This window comes from Oculina patagonica, chromosome 2, assembly GCF_052425735.1.
Source record: "Oculina patagonica isolate OP01 chromosome 2, crgOcupat, whole genome shotgun sequence".
Taxonomy (NCBI): Eukaryota; Metazoa; Cnidaria; class Anthozoa; order Scleractinia; family Oculinidae; genus Oculina; species Oculina patagonica.
This window is the reverse complement of record NC_135759.1, coordinates 41,381,586-41,401,480: the sequence shown is the minus strand read 5'-3', so window position 1 is coordinate 41,401,480 and position 19,895 is coordinate 41,381,586. Positions and strand designations below refer to the sequence as shown.

The following is a 19,895-nucleotide window of genomic DNA, read 5'->3' as shown; positions in this document are numbered from 1 at the left end:
CTCTAGATCTGAACAATAAATTCGTTTTGAGCACAAAACATTTTGCCTAAAATTCATTTTTACTTAAGACTTATTAAATTTGGCAAGAATAGAACCAAACGTTATCAAAAACTCAAGAAAGCCAATTTAAGTCACATTTAGGCAATCAACCTAGACGTTTCCACAAATAGCTGTTAATTAGAATTGAGAATTGGTTTGAGCAAAAAGCGTTGTTGATACATCTATCGTTGCCTTGTTGTCTTTTACACGTTTCCATCTGCCTGTAATTTCAGAAAACAAGATACTCAACTATGTATGACACAGAAAAGTGTGTTATTTGTAAAAAAAAAAAAACTTTGACGGCGCGGGCGAGGTCGTAACGCTAAGAGAAAAGGGAAGCGCGGGAATTAATCGGGCGAGCACGGAGCGAAATGATTCTATCACTACGGTTCCTGTGCAGCAGGTTCATCAGAACTGCCGGCGAGAATATTGTCTGCCAAGTAACATCAAGCGAACCAAGAAAATTCTTACTTCTGAAACAACTAGTAATCGTCGCTCTCTAACTCGCCAAGTAGAACAATATTTCTCATTCAAAACTGACTGTTTCTTTTGTGGTACCAAAGTTGAGTTCGGGGAATAGAGAAAAAGACTGGGGGAAGCGTTCAGGGTTACAACAATTGAAACGAAAGGCACGATATTGAAAATTTGTTCAGAGAGAGTGGACGAGGGGTCTGACACGATAAAAGCTAGACTTCTAAATGTGCATGATTTGCCTGCTGTTGACGCAGTTTACCACCAGACCTGCAGTGTAAACTTCCGCACAAAGAGGAGATTACCTAAAGTTTATGAAGTGGAGGAGCAACTCCTGTGCGACGGACCTTCCGCCTGCGCCAGACTCGCTTTAACAGGTGCATCTGCCATAAGAATGGCATGCAGTGCTCTCCAGCCTGCGGCCAGTGCAAAGGGTCCGCGTGCACTAACTTTACCAACGCTCTGGAATACGAAAGTGAAGATTCGGAAGACTTCCTTGAATAGCATGACTGTGTAGATTACAATTCAAGAATGACTCTATCTCTAGCTTGAAGATAAGTGATAAACGTGTCTTGACCAATGTAAACTTTCGAATAACTTAGCATTTTAAAAATTGCTCTTTTGTGGGTCTTTATTTTATGATTAAGGCCAGGGAAACATTGTATTAAGAGTATGTTCTTAACTTTAAAGAAAAGGCATAATTTATACCAATAAAACAGCCGTAAACAGCAACTTCCTGTTTATAGCCTCGTTTTCATGTTGCAGCAGAAAGCGAGTTAGACGTTGATCGTATTTGGAGGTGTTCCCAAGCTTGAATCTTTAGAGACTTTTAGTATGTTATTGTATAGGTCATTCCTAACTAGTTTATGTTGAGAAAGCTTCTGTTGCAATTAGTAGTAGGTCTGATTACAAAATGCCTGGACTATAAGTACATCATGATTTGTTTGCTTGCCTCGTTCATTAAGACGTGCTTCCCAGTCACGCCCATTTATCCTGCCAGTGACTCTTTATCGACTTGCACCGATGCATGTTAAAGAAAACTTTGACGGGATGTAAGCTCAGCTCCCTTTCACAAAGAATCCAGAAGCAAGGAGCGCGTAGCGCGTGTTGGTTATAATTATCTCATATCCAACAAACTGGAATGAATGTGGTGGATAACTTTGAAAGTGTATTGTTACCTTGTTTTCTTGTGAATTAGCCATGTACGGGGCGGGGCTTCATAGAGAGGGGGCCTTATTAAACAAAATTGAGCTTCCAGAAGGGGGTTTATTAGAGACGGGGACTTAATAGGGCTTTTACGGTACTCAAATATTTCTCTCTTTTTTCGATTAAGAGGGAACAAAAGGCCTTATATCTGAGCGTTTTATATTTTGCAGTACAGAGCACAATTTCAGTTAACCAAGTCACGGCGGCTCGCGAATATAACGTACGAAACAAAATACATAACAAAATATGTACTTGTCTTTATTTATCCACATATCTCTGGAGTTACGAGGTGGTGTGAAAAATGCTCTTTTCTCCCAGCCATGGCATGATTAAGTTTGTAATCACTTGCTAACCAGCAACGAGCCAGTTATTTAACATTTGCCTAATTACCTATCCCGACCAGGAAAACAACACGATTCAAAGAACAGTACTTATTCATAATTACTATTAGTCTCCCTCGCAGCCGTTTTTAGTGTCGTTACGCAACGCTCCACCTGGATATAACGAATTTGTGGAAAAACAACCAAAATGTTCGTTATCTCGAGGTACAGTTAATTATTGCTTTTCACGCTGTTATGTTGCACTAACCAGCATTTACTGAACTGAACGACTCTGATCTGAAAGAATGGACATATGTCTTTGAAGTTGTTCTCCTATTACAGGATTAAAGTATTTTCATCCTTGTTGGTCTGTTCTACATTCATCTTTTGTCGCGGGTTAATTATAATTCGTTATATCGAGGTACATTTTTCGCTTGGGCTTCCGGATTGTGTTCGTTATAACGAGGATTTCGTTTTATTGAGGTTCGTTATGTCGAGGTCCTGTTCCATACATTTTACTGTAACTTTGGCCGGGCTGAAGAATATCGTTCGTGATACCGTGGACTTCGTTAAAAAGAGTTTCGTTAAATTGAGGTTCCACTGGGGAGGAGCCTTGCGTGACGACAATTAAAACGGCAGCGAGGGAGACTAGATTACTAAAGACGATCTAACATAGCTACAATAAAGTTTTTAAATCTTAATCGATTTTTTTGTACAAATTTTGAGTATAAAAATAGAATATTAAATTAATTTGCATCATCTAAGAAAATTAAATGTATTTCAAGCAATAATCAGCCTTGGCAGTTATATAAAAATACTATATGGAATAATTAATTAAAGATAGTAAGTGTATTTTAAATTCAATTTGTTATTGTGCAACAATTACACGCTACTATTTAATGTTCTATTTAAACTAGCAAACTAGCAAACATTTGATAGACATTAGCCGAATAATATACAGAGAAAAGAACTCTGTTATGCAACACAGCTCAACAGACCATTAAGTTATCTTTAGTTTTCTCTGTTACGTTTTTGCCACATCCGTCAAGGGTGTAGCCGAATAAAATACAGAGAAAAATACAAATCTTTGGTATAAAAATAGAATATTAAAAAAGTCGCCTAATCTGAGAAAATTCAATGTATTTCAAACGTGCCTTTTTGGCAGGTCTTTATATAAGACAAATACTATAATGGAAAAGTAAAAGATTCAATTTACCCCCACCTTAGCCTGTCGTCTTTAGAATACATTACGGCAAAATCTCTGTTAAAATATAGACAAGTAGTCCCTCAGTCGAGCGGGCGAGCACAAAGTAATTTTCTGAGGGTCTACTCAAATTCTGACGAAAATAATTCTCAGAGAGTGAATTCCGACCTAAAAAGGCAGTTGCTCTCCCGAACGTATCAATCACATGGCGAGTTGTTTGGAGGCTACATATCAGGCTATAATTAAAAATGGTAAATCACCTTGCACGCGTAGGTTGAAAAGTATAATAGCTTGAACAAAAGATAAATTTTCTCTGTTTTCTAAAGAAATAGTACAACATCACCTAAATACATCTTCTATAACAAGTCAGCAAACATCGGAAGTTCACAATCGACCAACACATCATACAGGTGTCCCACAGTCAAATACTGCTGATTCCTGCTGTGCTGTAGTGCAGGCTCAAACGGGTTAAGACATCGTCTCTCAAGGAAACGGATCTCTGCTGGACTCAACCCCAGTCTCTCAGCAACGGTCATCCACTCATCTCCACCTAAAAAAAATGACAGCATTTTGAATCTTATCCAACATAAGGAACACATGACTCTGAAAAAGAGTTTTAGTGACACTTTGGTCAGAATTTTAAGTAAACAGTTGGCATCAATGGCCGTGTACAAAGCATTCAAAATGGCTGCTCTAAAATTGAGTAAATATAACAGTATCAGACAGTTTTGAATAAGGCCAGTTCAGTTGTGGGTATAGAGTAAAACTAAACGGAGGAACTTTTAGGAATCTTACCAGATAACAATGAGCAAAGTGTAAACAACTGTCCTATGTAAAAACAAATCAAAATGCATTTTAAAAATCACCAATCAACCTATAACACAGAAGTTCAGTACACCGCTTTCGAAGCAGAAATAAAAAGTGGCCCGTACGCTTAACTGTGAAAACTCTGCGTCCCACATACTTGATTTCATTTATTGACCATCATAACAAAACATTTTCTCGTTTTCAATTTATTAATTCAACATCTTATATCAGGTCTCCGTTCTACAGTGTGCACTATACATCGTCACTTACCACACAAATGCACGGACAGCTCTCTACTCTGCTGAAGAGGAATGTTCCGAACATCAAGATTTTCATGCAGTAACGGGCCTGTTGGAGGACAAATTTAAATGAGTATTACAGTACTCTCCACACAAAAATGCAATCTTGGGAAAATGCACAAATAGCGGACTTCCGAAGTAAAATTGCGTCACGGCTAAAAGCTCTTTGAGCTATTATAGCTAGCTTTCAACTTTGAAATGCAGCCAGTAGTAAAGCCCTGATGCCTTAGACTGGTACCATAACAACAGCGTAATGTCCTTTTAGAATCCAATAACATGTACATAGCTTAGTCCAGGAATGACAATTGTTCGTTCGGGTGGGAGAAGTCCTGAGGAATACTATTGTTGTTTATTTTACATTTAAGTTATAGCCAAGCATAAGTCATCTTCTAAAGCTCAGGTAACTGAAATATCATCCAACAACAGTTATTCTAGGCACTGCTCGCCATAGTTACAATGTGGCTGCAGAATGAGCAGCGTAAAACCTACAATTACCTGTGGTCCCAGCTGGTGTAACTTTCCTCAAATGCTTCACCACATCAAGTCTGCACGAACATTTAGCTTTTCGTGCCAGGCAACGGATCATCCTTTTGGTTTCTGGGTCTGGATTTTCCAGAGAAGCCTGTTCCAACTGCAGACCCTCTTGTAGTCGAACCACGACATCTTTTGCATCACAAGACTGTGATAGAAGAGCATCTTGAACTGCACAGGGTAAGGCAAGGGCCTTCTCTTCACCTGACTCCTCCTCAGCTGCTGGGATTTAAACATGTCACAACACTATAAGAACTTTTCTGATATATTTAACACTTTCATCACTACACAAGCTAGATTTTAGTGTATTTGGCTTGGCTTTCAGTAATGCAAGTGGCAATTACATCCAAACTACATCGCCAAACGTGACTCTTAAGGCATCAATCTAGTTATGATGTAGTAAAACACCACGCAAATAAAGGTTTAACTCCGAGTTGACGATAACTTTCACCTCATCTCTCAAACAATTCACCCACAATTTTCAAATCAACAACCGGCTCGAACATCGGTCCACTCCTACCCCTCCCTCAAGTTTACATGTACACAACAGTTCTTGCCCAAACTGAAGTAGCATCACTTTTTAGGACGAACAGTGAAACTAATCGCCCTGTGCTCTTATTAAAGGAATGTATTCAGTATTCATAGAGGAGAAATTCTACCAAAAGCACGCAGGCTTACCTTCCGCTAAAGGCAGACCTGTCCTCTCTTTATCTTCAGGTTTCTAAAAATAAAAGAAAATATTGATAAATAGATTTAGTACAATTTGCAGAGGTGAATTCAATTCTGATTGGTCGAGAAGCTCGGACTATGACCCGATATTCACCGCGCTAGGCGGTGAATATAGCATTTCAAGGCGTGGCTACTAAGCCATGCCACCTTTCCCATCCAGGCTAGTGAACATGGCGGCATTTGCTGAATGAAAATTTCTCTCATTTAAAAGACATCACTCCAAGTCCTGGATATTTGAAACATTGGGAATTTTGCAAATTGACTACCAAGGCTTTTGGACCGAAAATATTTCCAAGAGATGGTTTTCAAGGCTTTGAATTGATCGTAAACATGGTGGTTTTGGAGATCGCAGCGGCCATGTACTCAGTCAGATCGACTGGTAAAACATTATTTAGCTACCAATTTCGAGAGGATTCACACAATTGCTCAGAAGTCACCAACGATTAAACAAAGGTAACAGATATCCATCTTTTTCGTAGTGTTTGTTTTGTTCCGTTTCATTGCTAAAACTTGAGTGTAAATTACGATTTCAATCGATGAATTAAACTGGTTTACACGTATGTAAGCGAGCACCTGTGTCTTTTGTTTTCGTGTTTTCTATTGTTATTTTGCAGGTTTTGATATTCACCTCTGAAAACTATACTAAAACAATTTTTCGCCTCAGGCTCAGTGATTATTGTTGAATAATCACTGAGCCTGAGGCGAATAATTGTTAAATATTTTACCTTATTATGTGAAGGTATAAACCATGGTGAAAAGTGTTTCACTTGAACCCTGGTTTCCACGGCATCAGCGGACTCTCGGCAAATGACAGCTTGTGAATGTTTGCACAACTCAGACTCGGGCCACAAGTGAAGGCACTCAAGCTGCTGGCAACCATGTACTTGATGAGTACGGCAGTAGTTAACTGTGCCTCCTTGTGAACACACTGGGCAGAGGAAACTGACCTTGTTGAAGGCACAAGTGTAATAACTGGTCACAAATGTAATAAAGTCACAAGTGTAATAAGGTTTGGTCACAAATGTAATAAATATTTTACACACAGGCACAAATGTGAACAGCAAATATCATTAAAACTCATGTTGTCAGTCACCGTCGCTTTACATCTATACAACACTTATATTGGAGAGCTTGTCTAAATGGACAAATTAGTCATTTATAAGGTCGTTTTTACAATAAGATGTTTCAAATGTTCCAGGAAGGCCACAAAACACCACATATGAATCAATCAATTAACATTTCATTTTACTCTATGTAATTTTTAGTGCTTTTTTCATAAGCCTCGTATATTTTGATATATTTCTTGTGTTCGTCTTATGTCAACAATTGTTATAACCTTCGAACACTTAGGGTGGTTTGCCTGTGGTTTCATAAGAGGAACAGTTGTCAATAAAAATACTTTATCAGCATTTAACGATCTTGAGGAATTTTAAGAAGTCTATTCACCTAGTGACAGTCATTTTAGTATGAAACCCAACTTCAACAGCAGAAGTTACAATGCTACTATACTAACTTTAATATCGTGATAGCAAATCTTGGCCAGTATAGTGTTATTCATTTCGTCAGTTGATGTATTTATGATATACTCGAACTAAACTCTAGCCATGGTTTAATGAAAGCCAGTATACGCTGTCTGGCCATTTCTTGAATAAATCCCAGCTATGGCAAATCGACCATACTCCAATATATCTATGCTTGGTGCCATCTAGGGGATTTTATTGCCTAATTACTTTATGGTTGAATGCAATTCCATTTGAATATGTTACTGGTTGAGAGCAGTGCTTTATCTGACGTGGTCCAACCGAACCAATGATTAATATGTCCATTTAGACAAGCTCTCCAATATAAATGTTGTGTACATGCAAAGTGATAGTTACTGACAACATAATTTAATTCAGCGACAGGTGCCGTTCACATTTGTGCCTAAGTGTGAAATATTTATTACATTTGTCACCATGCAAACCTTATTACACTTGTGACTTTATTACATTTGTGACCGAATGTTATTACACTTGTGACTTTATTACATTTGTGACCAGTTATTACACTTGTGCCTTCAACAACCTCATATCTCATATTCTTCAGCCAACAGAATTCATTTTTCATACAGTCGAGCATCAGAACCAACTGCCTTCGTACAGCACGGGCCACAGTGACTTCAAATGTGCATTGGCTTTGGTCAGCGGAGAAGCTCAGCATCGACTGTGAGCTTTCATCTCGATCAGCTATGTGACTTTCACTGAGAATAACAACCTCGACCACAGCAGGATGGCTCAGAAGGACAACTGAACAACCTTCATCTGGAGAGATGTAAAACCTGGCAAAATTGTGGAACAACTGGGGGTCTACAGGGCTTGGAAATTCTTCAGTGCACCACTGAAAAAACTGCAGCACCAGTCGGGGAAACAAGCTGGGAGGAATTTGAAAAAAAGAAAAAGAGAGGGAATTGATGCAGCTTCTAAAAGTTTCACGATGCTCTGTGGTGGGTGCGACATCAGCATGGATGGCACCAGGTACTGTTTGCCACATGAAGCATCTGATGAAGGCCACGGACACATCAGGCTGAATTTCTCCATGATTGCAATAAGGCTTTCAGATGTTCCTTGATGGTCCAACAGAGGACTCCAGACATGTGTTAAAAGTTCTTCCTGCAGGATTCCTGTTTTCTCTAGTTTGCGCCATAGTTCTCTAAATTCTCTTTCTTCGTGATCATAACGCTTGACAGTTATCACTTTCTTGAACACATCAATCATCCACTGAGGGTCCAAGACCACCAATCTATTCAACTCAGGAGTGTCATCAAAATGAATCAAAATTCTCTGGTCATGTAAAAAGTTCAGCAACGTCACAATTTCTTGATCTTCACCAATCTTGCATACTTCAGAAGCAATCTGTTTTGCTCGTTCAAGAGAAATCCAGTGGAATCCGTCTTCCTTCATGACTTGAAGTTCTTTCTCATATTGCAGCCATTTGATCGGAATAGCTTCTTCCATCTGCGGCAGTTCCTTGGCAACTGCAAGTATTTCCTGCCGCAAACGTAGTACTTCTGGACACTCAGATTTTCCGCCAGATTTAGTATTATCCACAACAAAGACATGCTCGAACAAATGGGCACTGTACGGCTTGTTTTGTAAAAAATCAAAGATTTCATTGGCTAGTGCACAAGGATCACCACCACCATGAGGTTCATCAGCATGAGTGCACACTAAGAACACAGGAGGAAGTTTCTCTGGCAACAGCATTGAATTAGAGCACACTTGATGGTTGCAGTCAGGACTGGCTAGGGAAGCAACGGATGTCATCCAAAAATCTAGGTAGTCTAGATTCGTTTTTAGACTGCAGTTGTCTTCAAATGCTCTGAACATTCCTTGCTTTGCAAGAGGATCGGCTTTCTCATGTGGATTTCGGTTGAGGTCATAAGCAAGCAAATAAATTGCCCTCGATGTAAGAAAGAGCGGGTGGGTGACATAGTAGACTGACTGTCCACCAAAATCCCATAACACAGAATAGATGTCTTTCTTGTCTTCTTCTTCTTTCTTGTCCTCGTGAAGCAATTTTTCAACCAGAGTCGCGACCTCGTCTGGTACGTTTGACGTGCCTTGTTGATCTCATTCATTTGAATTGGCCACATCCTCTCCAGGTTCACGTGTTGTCTCTGAATCTTTCGAAGGTAAGGGTTTCAAATCTCCTTCTTTGGGTCTCGGAGGTGATGAATCTGCACTAACGAAAGGAATACTTTCAGACTGCGCTGCAACTGAAGCTGTAGTTTCTTCTGGTCTTTGTTTTTCCGTCATCAAGCTATCTACAATCAGCTGTGCTGCTTGGTGCTCATAAGAAAAGGCTGCATTAACAGTTGATCCTTGATCCTTCTGCCCTGTCTTCCAAACCTCAGTTGACACTTTGAAATGTGAAGGATCCACATCTATCCCTACAGTGGTGTCTTCATTTGGGTTAAATACCTGCCCCTTCAATGACTTCTTTAAACTGGTTTTTCCTGACCGATCTTGTCCAATCATCATGACTGGCACCCTCTTCACAGATGTTCTTCCCTCACTAAGAGCATTGTGGTATGCTCTCAAGGCCAAGGGCCCTCGTGCAAGAATCTCTGGAGGCACTATATGAGAAAAGTAATGTTGAAGAGGCTGTTTCTGTAAAAGCGGACCGTTCGGTTTCCGATCAAAATATAAACTCGACTGACCCTGAACGTGTGGTAACCCCTGCTCCCCCACCTCGCACGCGTGCTTCTCCCTTTGCCGCGTGCATATGAAGACGACTGGGGACGAATCAGGTAAACACCTCGGTAAAGGACTGAGTGCCAAGGTATCAAAATCACAGTTATTTGGGTTTTGGCTTTTAAATTACTTCTATTAAGGCGAAAATTTATGTTTTACTATCATAACCAATTATTGCCCCCGATGTTTCTCATTTGTTTTCTACTAGTAGTCAAATACACAGTTAAGACACAAGAATAGAAAAGTGTTATCGACCACATCACTGTCGTACAAATCTAAAGCAGTTTACAATACTTTTCCAGGGTCCTAAAATTTGGAATTCTCTACCAGCATCGATCACTGGTTCGAGTAGCTTCTCTTCTTTTAAGAAAAAAATGATGAAATTTCTAATAAAATGAGTCTGAAATTGGCCTAGCTGCACATTCACAGCGAAATTACTAACTTATTGCTAACCCGAGGTGGCCTCCCCCATAAGCCTTGTGGTTTCTTGGAGGTCTCCTCGCCCTATCTATTTAAGTTATTTTGTATGTATTAATTCTAAAGTGGCAAATAAAATGATGATGATGATAAACTAATTTGAGCGATCGTTACTTGCACGCAACCAAAGCCGACACGACTGTTTACCATTGTCAAGGCGAATGGCGTAAACCAAGAAGTGATATATTGACACAATTTAAACATAGCAAGACAGACATTCTTTCTAGCATAAAACAGACTTAGTTTGATGTTTTTATTCTCGCACGAACTATCAAAGACCCATTGATGCAACTCCCGTGAAAAAGACATTCAAAGGCAAATGAAGTGAGATTAAGATATTATTAAACGCTTAGGAGGGAGGGCATTTAATCGACCTAATCGCATTACCATGAGGTTGCTCAAAGGAGCTTTAATTTTATCTCATCCGCCAACTGGTAAAGAGCCCCCACGAGCCTCTAAACGTAGGGTGAGAAGCTTTATTGTATACCAATAAGTAATTTCAAAAAGTTGCAGCCCATAAAAAATGCAAATCGTAAATAGCTCTTGTGTCGGAGTTCGATCACCTGCAAGCAACCGTTACAGTCGAAGCTCTCGTAAGCGGACACCCTCGGGACGCGAAAAAAGTGTCCGTAACTGGAGCTGGCTGCTTACGAGAATGGTTCTCGTAAGCGGCCACTAGATAGGGATAGATGGCTGCTTACGGGAGCTTGCCCAGCTAACAACAACCGGACTGACGTGGATGGCGACAAAACAAACACTGAAATATGGTACTGTTATTACTGTAATTACGAGCGTTCGATTGTTTCATGTTCGCGTTTTTGTTCAGTTTTAGTTTCTTTGTTTAGCGTTGTTCATTATTATGTATTTTTGTGCAAGTTAGTTTCTCGGTGTCGCATTATGTAATCGTTTATCGCTAGTTTCGTAACATCCTTAGCGCTATTCTTTGTTCTCAAATCGGAAAAGTCTTTATGCTTTGGTTGTAAATTAGTTCCTGTTTTTCTGGAGTTGCCGTACAGATCTTGTATTTTTTTCGATTCTTGTTCATTATTGTTGTATTCTGTTTAGTAAAGTTTCAAGTTCTAGTTTATTAATTCTTCGTTTTTCTTTGTTTATATGTAATCCAAGTGAATCGCAAAGTTAACGCAAGTATTAAAGGCGAATTCAAAACTTTAGCAGGAGTGTGTGTTACACTACCCTTATGTTGATTTAAACGGAGAAAAATGTAAGCTTAGTGAGTTTTAGAGTTTTTGTGTTCTGGATACGTGACTTACCAAATATGGTCATGACTACTGAAAATGAAAGCTTCAATAGCACAAACATGGCCAAAACCTAAACCTAGGATACTAAGGGAGCCCAAGGTATTTTGTAGTTTAGGGTCTCCCGCCTTAACACTGAAATGAAAGAGTATGCACAAACTGCGACGACTGAAGCCGACAACAAACAAAATATTACATGAGAATGTTTGTTTTTAACATCTTTGTACAATTAATTACAAATAATTGTTCTCAGCTTTGTGTCCCTTGCGCTGGAACATAGCGAATTATCATAATTAGGTTCATTGTTGTAAACATTGGCTCGAAAGGTCTTCGGAAGCCTCAAAACCAAACGAATTCGAAACATCAGGCCGTTTCAAATTCACCAATCAGGTTTTGAACCGCGTTAGGCTACTGCGGGATGCCAGCGCTGATTGTTGAATTTGAAACAGCCTGCGTGTTTCGAATTCCTTTGGTCGCTGAGTTGGGCACCGATCATATTGAGAAAGCTGTATGCATGATTTCAGCATAGATTTTCCCGGAAAATGTTGGAGGGATAAAGCTAAAATTTGGTGAAGAGATAGAGCAACAACTCACTGGTCGACAGCCATCGTCAGACAGGCGAGATTTTCAGTAGTTTTACGTTAATTCCGGTTTGAAGAGGAGGAGGTCGCTGCTGGTGGCCGCCAACTTGCAAGCCATGCACGTTGCTGAGTCTCACGCATGGTTTGATGAATACAACTACCGTGATTCCCTGCAGGCGTGCGCTATAGAGGGAATCGGCTATTCATTTAAAAGGCGCTTAAAACGGCCCGGGCAGGCGAAGAAATACAACACATGAATCGATTAACGTCTCATTAAACTTAATTGAGATATTTAAAGCGAAATGTAGTTACGATAAGTAATTTCCAGAGCTTTATTTCAGTAACAAAAAAACAAAAAATTTCTTTTGTTCGTCTCACGGTCAACAATAATAATTAACCACGAGCACATAGGGTGGTCTGCCTGTGGATTGACGTGGATGACGACAATTAATTGGTAATTAAACGTTCGATTTTGTTCGATTGACCAAATTTTATTGTGAGTTTGATTACGTTCGATTACCGAACCCAATCGAACGATAGGTGTCCGATTGGGTTTGATTAGCGAACGTTTGATTGGATATGCTGTGTTTAATTTGATGCGCTGTTCTAGCTGAAAACTTGGACACAAAATCGCAATATCTGCAGTTAAACTTGTAAGAACTTGTAACATAACAGTCAACGGTCATCTCTCAGTAAAAGGACATTCATGATGTAATTCCATCATCCCCTAGCATCCTTGTTAAATTTTAGCGAAATCGATGTTGAAAATGAAGAAAATTCACGAAATTTGCCTAAGGAATTTATTAATGAGCAGGAGTCTTGCACGACCATAAAGAAGAAGGAAGGTCATGTGCCCCCCCCCCCCCTCCCCCCGCCCCATGATGCAATTTCATTCACGACCTGTCTCACAGGAGCCTTTGTCTAAGGAGCCTTTGTCTATAATAATGCAATCAAAAACTGTAGATGTATCAATTTCTGGTGTACAAAACCCTAAAATATCCCACAATAAAAAAAAACATAGGAAGATACCTGTGGATTGCTTGGTTTCTTGTGTAACATGGTTTGTTACGGATGATGACGATGATGATGACACTGTCGATTTAGGCTGTACACGGTATATAGACTGTAGGAACATAAATAAAAAAGAGAAAAAGGGAATTAAAGAAGAATTACAACAAACAGCTTCTGACAACCCGTGTCCTCCATGTGACAAAGTAGCCTAAGTTGCCTCAATTAACTTCTACTATATAATCGTCTGTAGCCTGTGAATAAAGCAGCCTCTCATCAATCCCAGCCAGTTTGGCTTTTTAGCCAGGAGCGATGAGAGGTGGCTGTATTCAGGGGCTACCATACATGTAACTGGCACACATGTAAAGCTTACAGTAAAACATACCTTTTTCCGCCCAAGCTTTTTAAATATGTGTCTTGCAGAAGAGAAGAAACCTTTCTTAGATTTTTCACTTGACTCTTCCTTAAAGCAAACAATGTTTTAGGATACGTTCAGCCATTGTGAAGTCTGTTATATACATTGCATACTAGAAGTATGCAATTGAAAATGCTAAATGACAGAAAGATGGACGGACTAAGAGACAGGCAGACAGACAGACAGACAGACAGACAGAGGAGGGAAGGAGGGAAGGGAGGGAAGAGGAGACAAGATTACCATTATTTCAACACATTATAGTTTTTAAAGTTTCAAGCTTGCGGGGTTGGGTATAAAGTAAAAAATGAAAATGAAAACAAATTCAGTGTGAGAAATAGGATCATGTTCCTATATATCGGTACCGTAATGATTCGATTTAGCGCCCGGGGCGCTTATTTACTTTTGGTACCTCAAGGGAGGGCGCCTATTCGAGACAGGGCGCTTATTCGGGACAGGGCGCTTATTTCATTTTTTGAGAAACAACCAAATGTTCAAAACAAAACTTAAATAAATATTAAAATAACTAACAATAACAGAACCTGTCACAGTAGCAAATTGTCGAAAGTTCAGTTACTTTTAAAAGAATTGTTCATTTTAGCAGTAAATATATACCTGTACAGTACAGTGAATGTTTATGAGTTTATCTATTCAACGTCAATGACTTCACTAGGGGCATTTATCCACAATAGGGGCGCTTATTAGAATAGGGGCGCTTGTAAGAATGGGGACGCTTATTAGAATGGGGGCGCTTATTGGAATAGGGGCGCTTATTGAGAAAAACACATTCGAAGGGGGGCGCTTATTCGGAAGGGGGCGCTTATTGGAAGGAGGGCGCTAAATCGAATCATTACGGTAGTTGTAGATGACTATAACAGCTATTCACCACACAGTTGGAAAAGGATTGCCAAATTTTCAAACTTAGCTAAGCATGAACTACTTGTTGTACTCTGCTTGAATAGTTCTTTCAAATAATTTACCCGACTGTTCAAAATTCAACAAACCTTGGCTGAATTCACTGATGTTGACTTGTTTCCATTTGCAGGCTCATTTTCAGTGTCTATAACTACCGTCACATGGTTTATAGGAACAAGCCCTATTAAACCATCTTGGTTTTTCACAAGCCACCATTCAGGATCATCTTCAGGCTTATAAATAACATCCAGAATGTCTCCCACTTCACAACTAAGTTCCTCAGGTTTATCAGCATAAAAGGTGAACTTGCACTTGACTTTGTGTATGACAGAAGCATCAGGTCCACATTCATAACCGTTATCCCAGTCCTTTGTTACATAGTTTGATGGAAACCATCCAATCCTTTTTCCAATCTTTCCTTTCCACCACCCATCCTTGGCCTTTCTAATTACATCTATGCGGTCACCCTTCTGAATAGTAAGTTCATCCCCATATCTTCGCCTGAAGTTGAATTTAGCAATCACAGTATCGCATTCATTTCCTGGTATCACTGCTCCATCGTCTTTTTGGTTTTTCTAGTCATTTGAGTTGAAGAAAACAACAATCACATTGCTGCAGAGGCTTTTTGTCAAACTAAAACAAATTACAGTCAATATCCTTGTTATAGCGGACACACTGTGGCGTCATCTAGTGTCCATTATAGCGTGAGTCGTAATAGCAAGAGTCATTTCCAGTCAAACTTCTTTCGCCGGGGATCTGGATTTTGTCCAAAATAGCGAGTCTCTGCAATAGCGGGGTGTCCGCAAGGCAAGATTTGACTGTATATCAACTCAGCAACTCTTAAAAGCGATCAGTATCTCATTTGTTCATTAATGTCATGCAGTAAAAACAATATTATTGAGGAAACGCGCAAGGTCTACGTGTACACTAGTGTACAAGACACTTGACAAACACAACCATAAAAATTCTGTTATGTACGTACAACATAATGTTCGCTAAACCAAATGCCTCACCAATTTCTACACTGGAATCACAGGCATGGTACCATTTGTCTACGCATTTTATAATTAGACTTGTAATCGATGGCAATAAATATAATAATAATATATATTTAAGGAAATTTCATTTGTGACTACATGTACCAATTGGTCATTGATTGGCCGATACCAACCGATATCAATTAACTTACAATAATTATTATCGACTGATATTATTTGATCGATTGATTTCTGATCATCGATTTTCAATGATTGGTCAGGTCAGAAAATGTTCTGTGCTATTAAATTTATTTGGGTTGAAAACTTAATGTGCAAACATAAATCTTAAAGTTTGAAAACTCAGAGGAATATCAAATGTGCTGGCTTGCATATATTAAACCAGTTAAATACAACAGTTGCAAATCAATTTTCACATCAGTTAATTAGGCAATAAAACAAAGTAAAAGAAACACTGACTACAAAAAACATTTATTTCATACCTTTGTTTTATTATTCGGTTGTGATTTATCAGGTCTATATGAACAGTGAAGGTTGTCATTTTAAAGCTCCGATCCAGTCCATTAAAGAGAAATAAAATTGGGTCGCTTGTTATTATTTGGCAAGTCAAGTCTGTTTTATTTAGGCAGGGTGGCCCAATCAGCACTTGGCTGGTATCAAAAGGGGCCCTGCATATTACAATCTACATGTAATTGAGACACAGACATTAATTCATAATGAATTTGAAAAAAATTACCTGGTTAGATGATGCACGGTTTCCAACTTCTGGCATGTTTTCATGGAAAGGTACATGTGACACATCATCTCCCACTACCTGCACATAATTAGTCGGAATAAGGCCAACAGAGCCATCTTGGTTTCTTGCAGTCCACCATGCTGTGCTTTGTATACTAATTATATCCAGAATCTCATTCGCTTTAAAACTAACTTCATCTGACTTCAAAGCATGATAATCAAACAAACCCTTGACTTTGCATAACACAGGCTCTTCCATAGCAAGTTTGTAATGTCAAAATATTTCTCCTTGTATATTTAACTCCCTCGCCTGCCGAAGAAAGTTAATAAGCCTATAATTAACAAAAATAATCTTCCAACATTCTGGCACATCCTAGTGGAGTATTTTTGACGAAATTTGAGGTGTTTGGGTAGCCAATGAAACACTGCCCGCGGAGTGTTTAATATCAGTCTTCTCGAGTGAAACAAAACCTACCGAGTAAACCGAGAAACCAAATGTAATAACATCTATGCTAACTAAGACCAGGTATCCAAACCTCCTTAACCTCCTTAAACCTCCTTAATGAGTTTGAGAAGTTTAACTTGAACAGCCAAATGCTTGGAGGGGGAGGGAGCGGTGCCAGGGGGGAGGTAATGTTGAGGCTTCATGAGTTAACATACTCCATGTTTGGGTGGTAAAATCATTAGACTACCGTATTTTCCCGATTAAACGCTGGGCCCCGAATATTATTTGAGGTGTAATATGCTTTAGGTTCGATGGCAAGATACATTCATGCCACAAATAAAGATTAAAAACCCTTGTTTAATAAACATTTTGCTCAAATAAACTGCACCATTCAAATAAACGCCCGATCTATGGTGCCTAGTTTGAAATAAACGCCGGGGGCGTTTAATTGAGAAAATACGGTATGTTTTTGTGGGGATGGAAAATATTCAGAAACTTTTTTGTCCAAAAGTTTATCTGTCTAAACGTTTTGTTCCTCGCGAAGCAAGGCCGAAGGCCGAGCGTAGCAGGGTGTATAATTTTGTCCCTCAAAGGGCTAAGGCGGGATGAAATCTCGTGTGGAGTTTACGGTCATATATATTTGTGAGCTTGATGTGTGGCGGAAATGGCGCGCTGGTGGCCTAATGGTGTAAGGCGTCGAACTTGAAATCAGATCTTCGGGACTGAGGGTGGGGGTTCGAATCCGGCTAGGGTTTTTTTATTTTTTTTTTATTTTTTTTTTTTGTGGGTTCGAATCCTGAGCCTTTCATTTTTATCGTTTTTCTTTTCGGATTAAAATAACACTGATTTCCACATAATACTCACTCAACGCCTATTCAGGCTATAAACCTTTCATCGCCATCAGGGGCGCGCGGGCGGAGGGTTTGAATCCTCCTGCCGTTCGTTCTTTTTTTTTATGCCCTCAAATAAATGTCCAAAATGCGACTATCCAATAATTTGTCGATGATTTTGAAAATAGCCTGCGCTTCCCAACGCTTTATACCTCTTTACGAACCAGAAAGAGCCGCCATCTTCAAAGCGGAGTAGACCCTGGGAACGAGGGTGTCACGGCCATGCCCGTTACTAGGCAACAATAACAAATTACCAGTTACTACCCCTCCAAAAAATATTTTTAAATTTCTAACAAATATATCTTCCTGCCTACTGTGGAAAATTGAATTTGTACAATTCAATTAATGTTCAACTTCAAATAATCCACTCCTTATTTATAACACCACCCCCCCCCCCTCCCCAACCCAGAGCTTCGCAAGGCCCTGTGAGTCACGTATTACTAGTTGTTAAAGTATAATGTTATAAAACACTCTTAGTAGTAACACAAGCAGCAGGCTCGTCAGATCATGAGAAATCAAAAGTTAAAGGTTACTGCGACAGATCAATTATTCAATTAATTAACTTATAACAGAAATTTTCCTTATTCTGCTTAATTGGACCTTGATTCCCGCAGTTTACGCTTGCAAACAATGTATTTTGCGGAATGTTTAGCAATTTGGTGTATAGCAGCTCAAAATGGCCTCCAATTTGCGAAAAATTCCAAAACACTAAACGAACGAAAACCGGAAGTCGCAGATATTCTCTTGCGCGTTGTTTACAACAACAAGAAGTCAAGTTGTAAATAGCTTATCAAGCATTCCATCTCATCGGTGGGAGTGAAAGCGCGACAAAAACAAAAACATCAACTTGGTATTTGCGTCTGTGGTTCGAAAACGTCTGTGCTTTTCATAGTAAAAGGAGGGGTTGGGGTCCCGTCTATACTAGCTACAGTACGTATGGTGCTCTAACGATCACCGCCAAGGCCGTCTGCCGACGGTCTCTCAATTCTCTCTCCGCTCTCTCAATGTCAGCAGATATATTTCCTAGATCTTCTCGTAATTAAACAAGACTTTACCTGTTGTTCTTTGCTGATGTCCAAAAAATCCTTGGAACCAGGAACATGCTGGCTGACATGCATGCATGATGAGGATTCCTCTCGTGAAACATGAGAGGACACATGACAGGGAAACTTGCGGGAAACTGGGACTATTGGAGGTACCGCTGACAAAGATACCTTTTACCGCAGGCATAAGGAATTTTTACCCGGTGTGTGATCTACTGTAGCGGCAGTTTTAATCAATCTCAGCATAGTTACTACTAACTATGATCTCAGGCTCTGTAAACTGTTCGCAGCCCTCTATTATTTCGTGTTTTTTCGATCGATGAGCGCGCGGTGAGAACGGCGAGAGAGCTGGACGCAAGCGCAAAACGGAAGAAGCAAGGGGGTGGGGGGAGGGGGGGGCGCGGAGCGAAAAAAAATAGAGGGCTGTAGACATCTTTGGAAATATTGAATTTCCCGTTTCTCCAGAAACGGAAAATTCCCATTGGTTGAAAGGCGGCAAAAGTGTCATCACCTTGACAACGGCCGATCATGATTGCTTGCAGGCACGTCTTGCGGTTTGCTCGAGTTGTCATCACTATTGACATGCTGTGATTCAAACGTTTCGTCGCTCAAAGACGAGCAGAAAGAGGCTGTCCTCGTCAATTGGAGTCGAAGATGAACTTGTAGCGGTACTACAGTTAAAAGAAATGGACCTTCTCGCTTGAGACTGCTTTGACGGGTTTTGCTCGCGTTGTTTAGGATTCTTTGGCGAATCACTTGGCCGGCACCTCGGCCGGCATCGCCGAAGACGTGTGAAGCGAACGAGACATTCTTTTGAATCACTCGTCACGATCAACTTGCCTTATAGGAGATTCTACGCCATCTATCCAATCTATCGGTCGCGCTAGAGATTTCTTTATAAATTTAACATTGCTTGCTGCACTTCTAGCTTTAGATGCACAAGATGAACACACTCTACTAGAACAAAATTCGTCTTCTTGCACTGCAATTCCAAAATCGACCAAGACGTCTGCCAACTTTCGCCGTAAAACACCTTCGCGTTTTGGCTCGACAAATAAATTTTCCGTAGAGATGTACGATGTCTTGCCGAAGTTCCCCAAGCGAATCGTGAATGAGCACCTGCATATTCTACAAAAATTGGAGGATCCGCTTGATTTCGGCTTTCTGCCTCTTTTTGCAGGTTTTTTGGGGGGTTGAAGAAGTCGTCTCAGACGACATCCTCAACACCGAAATAAAAGCTCACGTGTTGTTGTCACCACACGTGTAGTTGTTTTGTAAGCTGACATTTGTAGCCAATTAA

At 39.9% G+C, this 19,895-nt stretch overlaps 1 pseudogene across 1 annotated transcript; it reads right to left on the bottom strand.

Moving 5' to 3' along the window:
- Nucleotides 1-1,949: 1,949 nt before the first annotated feature.
- Nucleotides 1,950-18,681, bottom strand: LOC144640979 (uncharacterized; annotated as a pseudogene). Its single transcript, XR_013568473.1, has 11 exons — nucleotides 18,608-18,681; nucleotides 16,219-16,527; nucleotides 14,577-15,062; nucleotides 13,546-13,623; nucleotides 13,182-13,275; nucleotides 7,671-9,720; nucleotides 6,332-6,553; nucleotides 5,556-5,598; nucleotides 4,842-5,099; nucleotides 4,318-4,395; nucleotides 1,950-3,790 (listed from the first exon to the last, which is right to left on the bottom strand). The product of XR_013568473.1 is annotated as an uncharacterized LOC144640979 (transcript).
- Nucleotides 18,682-19,895: the final 1,214 nt, after the last annotated feature.